This window comes from Cavia porcellus, unplaced genomic scaffold (assembly GCF_034190915.1).
Source record: "Cavia porcellus strain 051 isolate PalLab524CR breed Dunkin Hartley unplaced genomic scaffold, mCavPor4.1 scaffold_11, whole genome shotgun sequence".
NCBI lineage: Eukaryota > Metazoa > Chordata > Mammalia > Rodentia > Caviidae > Cavia > Cavia porcellus.
The window spans coordinates 11,936,430-11,941,261 of record NW_026947494.1 but is presented as its reverse complement, the minus strand read 5'-3'; the positions used below and the strand labels follow the sequence as shown (position 1 = coordinate 11,941,261).

Sequence of the window (4,832 nt, the reverse complement as noted above, 5' to 3'; positions counted from 1 at the left end):
CTGCCGGTCGGGGGTTCAGAGGCCGCGCGGCGCAGTCAAGTATTTTTCTTTCATATACAAAGTATTGAGTGCAATGAATTTAAATGTTGGGTAGAAAGTGTTTTTATGCTTCTTAGAGTAGGGACATTGAGAACTAACCCAAGTAACCTCTTTGTATAGCTTCTGTGGTCCTTCTGTGAGGAGAGAGTTTGTTATGACTAAACTGCACATAAAACATCACTGTGAAAGAGTCAAGTTCTATCTGCACTTACCAACTAGAGGGTTATTAAGACACATTGCTTTCTTTTAAATAAGCAGAATTTTTTCATTTAAAGAGAAAGAGAATGAGTCACTTGAGTATTCTTTCAGCTTGAGAAAGAATATATTTAAAATCATCTGAATTGTTGAAACATCAATTTAACAAGAATAAGTATTCTCAGATTAGACATACTATACATGCTATTGAGTCTTCTTAAATTCTGTACAAGATTGATAGCACATGTCTGAATAACGTCCACACTAAATTATTGTGGCCATTCTCTCTGACAGACATCACAAATTGTTGTCCACAGGCCAAAACATCCCTCAAATGCATTTTGCTTGACACACAATCAAAAATATTGCTTAAAAATATTGAGCGGCTTTATTAAAAATTGTTCATTCTTCTATTCAGCAAATGTTTACTGGGTATCTTCATGCATGGAAACAATTATTCATTATTTATTTAGGATGCTACATTATTTTCTAATACATTTTTCTTGGTTTAACCCATGAAGAGTGAATCCATGGTATCATCAGTGTGGACTCTGAAGCTCATTAGACCTCAGCACCCTAAATCCCTGCTTTCCAATTTAAAGGTTACATGAATGTCATCATCTGGGGAAAAGGACCTCACAGTTATGATTGTCAAGCCAGTAGACTTTAAAACACAGAGATGATCCTGGCAGTCTTGCTGTAAAGAGCAGAGAGCTTTCTGCAAAAGATGCTGCAGAAAGTAAAGTCAGAGGATTAGATTCATGATTGAGTGTGCTGTTCCTGCTGAATTGCTGCCTTGTTTATGTTACATAGTGTCCTAGGTATTCAGTAAATGTTGTGTTTCATTATCAATTAAGTGTTAATGAGAACATATTTTTATAGGTAAAAGTACACATCTAAGTCCTTAGCTATGATTCTCTGCTCACTGGCCAAGATGTGGATGGGAAAAGCCAACATCCATATCTTCATTCTCTGCAGCCTGGAATTCAAGTCTCCATCTCACCCAGCACCCAATTTAGATTTTTTTTTTTTTTTTGGTTATAGAAAGTTGTCTTTTGTTGTTAGTTTTTACTCTAAATGCAATCATTTGTACATTTCTAATCTGATGCAGTATAATTTAGTAAATAGTCCTAGAGCCTAACTTTATCAAGACCCAAAAACACATCATGGTTCCCAACCATGCATATAGTTATATTTTGTCTATGATTTAGTAGTAAACAGCTTCTCGTCTTTTGGAAGAAGGAAAAATATAAATCATTCCCAGCCTTTCCAAAAACACAAAAATAAAATTATAGATATATAGATGAATAAGAAGGAGAAGGAGAAAGGGAAGAAAATGGAGGAGGAAAAAGAAGAAGGAGGAGAAGAAAAAATAGGAAGAAGAGGAAGAAGAAAGAGGAGGAGGAGGAAGAGGGCAGAAGGATAAAGGAAAAAGAAAAGAATACATGATAGATGGATAGATAGATAGATAGATAGATAGATAGATAGATAGATAGATAGATATTTGTGCATGTGGAAATAGAAAATTAAAATATAGTTGATTTCCTAAATCAAGACATATGTCTAGGTTAAAAAAAATAGTTTGTGCTCTAAATTATATGTTGTTTTGTGTAACACAATAATTACATCTATTTTAAAATTTCATTAATAAATCAAACCTTGAAGACTTCACTAAAAAATGACTTTTTTCATACTGAACTTTATTCTCCAGGCAACTTTATTTAAGTTTTGAACTTACCCCTCTGTAAATGCAGTGTACCTTTAAGATTCTTTTTTCAAAGCATAGCTTAAAAAAGGAAATTTTTAGCAGGTGAATTTAATGTGTTTATTGTTCTCTCATCTATCCTCCCACCTATTCGTCAATCCATCTATCCTCTCTCTCGCACCAGAAGCATCACCTAAGCTATGCTCTAGGCAAGGCCCCTGTTCTCATTTTTCTGTGGCCAAGAGCTTCTAATCATTAGAGAGAAAAGAACAGAATCACCATAATAAAAGGAAGGCAAGATAGACACTGTACTTCCCATGGTCAAGTAAATAATCATCCTACTCTATGACTCCTGCCCAACTGAAGGTCAGGAAAAAAAGTAAAGAGAATGGAGGGACTGGAGCCAGCACACTCCAGACTTCTATGTCTCTTTAGGTGCTATGTGGGAAACTGGGAGATTTGTAAATAAGGAAGGAAAAATAATGTGGGGACCTGATAAGAATAAATGAGCCACCATACAGGAACCAAACCTAGATGAATTTGGAACCAGAGGAAGGTAATTGAATTTAATCTTGACATTGAAAGAAATCCCCCAACACCAGACTAAGCAGAACTGTGCTAAGCGAGATTTATGAGGCTGTATTCTTCTAATGTGTGACTCTGTCTTTTCGCCATGCTTTCAATGAGTCAACACTGTGTGTCTGCGTGGAATCCAAACGCAAATCTCCCTGGGCATGACAGACCTGGGCTTCCTTACTCGTCATCAAATGATGAGTTACCTCTGACGTCTATATTCTGAGCATAAATTTAAGACATACAAATGCCAGATGACATATAAACATTATTTTTAACTACAAATAAAATAATTCTTAACACATCATTAATTATTCATCTCTATGCTTCTGAAATTACTCACCAACTCACAGATGTTGAGCAACATTAAAGGAGTTCAAATAAACTGGGCAGTAATCAGATTTCCACGATATCCAGACTATGTACCTGGGGGCTAAGAATGAACTCAGCAATCAGAGTGCATGGGTCTCCAACCTGCCTTCACTGCTCCTGAGATCTGTGGCTTGGGGGAAACTTCTTTCCTTCCCTCTGCTTTAATTTGCTCAACAGTAAAATGAGGACCATAAAACGGGGACTGTGTGAGTTATTTATTGCTGTAGCACAAGTGAGTCAAAACTTAGAAACTTACAAGTAGTTATTATGTCTCTTCCTTTCTACAGATCAGGAATCCTTAGAGCTGGGTGGTCCTGGCACACAATCCTGTAAGAGGTTGTAGCCAAGCAGCCATGACGGGTGACAGCCATCCCCTTCCTCTACGGTGCTGGGGACCTGCTGGCAAGATAACTTTGAAATTGTCAGTAGGCTTCATCTTGTGCACTTGAGAGAGCTCAGTCCTTAAGAACTGAGGCTGGGAGCAAGAGGAGAAGCAGGCAAGATGGAAGCAGAGCCCTTTTAGGAGCCAGGAGCCAGTGTTGCCCATGACCAGGGTGGTTCTTCTTACTCAATAGAAACCACTCATTAAGTCCAAACCACATTCAAGAGGAAGGGAGTTAGATCCTGCCCTTTGAAGGGCAGTAGCTCCAAGAATTTGCAAATGTGTCATTCAAAGGACCACACTGTCTACGAGGACTGTGACAAAGAGTACATGAATCAGAGTGCTTAGAACATGCAGCAAGAGCTGTGTACAGGCTAGCACATCTCATGATGTTTATTTGCACAGTGGGTACACTGCATTCCAGGCAACGAGCTGTATAAGGCAGCGTCAGAATGGAAAGTAGGAAAGTCTGAAACAGGATCCACAAGACACGAGGGAACAGCAAAAATAGAGCAGAGCTGGAAATCTGGGTTGTGTCGGCCCTAAATCTTGCTATACTTCTGGTCTTCTTTCATTCTTGAAGTCAACCTACCCTTGTTGCTGATGTTGTTGTTTAGATGCCCAAAGAATCCCCACTGAGTTCAGGCACCAGGCAAGGTCAGTACAGGTCAGCGGGGCGAGGAGTATAGCATGGGCTCTGAGCGCCAGGCGGGAGCAGGATGTACACGCTGCTGTCGGGGCTGTGCAAGTCCATGTTCCAGAAGGATGAGTACTGCATCCTGATCCTGGGCCTGGACAATGCTGGGAAGGTGACCTTCCTGGAGCAGTCAAAGCTGGGTTTAACAGGAACTACAAGTGGATGAATCTGTCTCAAATCATCACCACCATCACCACCACTATGCTAAATGAGGGTGTAAACACTGCCACCGTGGAAGTAGGAAAGGCTTGCCTCATGTTCTGGGACTTAGGACTGGAAGAGCTGCAGTCTTTGTGGGACAAGTACCGTGCAGAGTGCCATGTCGTCTTCTGTGTCACGGACTCCACTGATGAAAGGAGACTGTCAGAATCCAAGCAGGCATTCAAGAAGGTGGTTTGGAGTGAGTATCTTGACAACGCCCTATCCTGGTGCTGGCTAACAAACCGGATGTGGAGAAGTGCCTCTTGATCCCTGACATCAAGACCGCATTTAGTGACTGCACCTGTAAGATCAGCACGCGAGACTGTCTGACCCAGGCCTGCTCTGCCCACATAGGCAAAGGAATACAAGAGCACTGAATGGATGGTAAAGTGTGTCGCAAGGGACGTCCACCCACTGCCATGGCAGAGAGACATCACGTAGACGCAGCCACTCTGCCTTCTCAGACGATTCATCTCCTAGTGCTGGAGATGCACACTCCCTGCTGGCTCCTAGGCTATTGATCCTGGGGACTGGGTTTTGGTTTATTTGATTTAGCTTTGCCTTTTGGTTTATTTGATTTAGTTTTCTTGAAGACAAACACTTTTCTGTGTCTGGAAGAAAAAAAAAGAATCCTCGCTGATAAATTCTTTAACATTCACTGCCATATA

General features: G+C 40.5%; 1 pseudogene; it reads left to right on the top strand.

Moving 5' to 3' along the window:
* The first annotated feature begins 3,985 nt into the window (after positions 1-3,985).
* LOC100734516 (ADP-ribosylation factor-related protein 1-like) lies at positions 3,986-4,605 on the top strand (annotated as a pseudogene).
* The last annotated feature ends 227 nt before the right edge of the window (positions 4,606-4,832 follow it).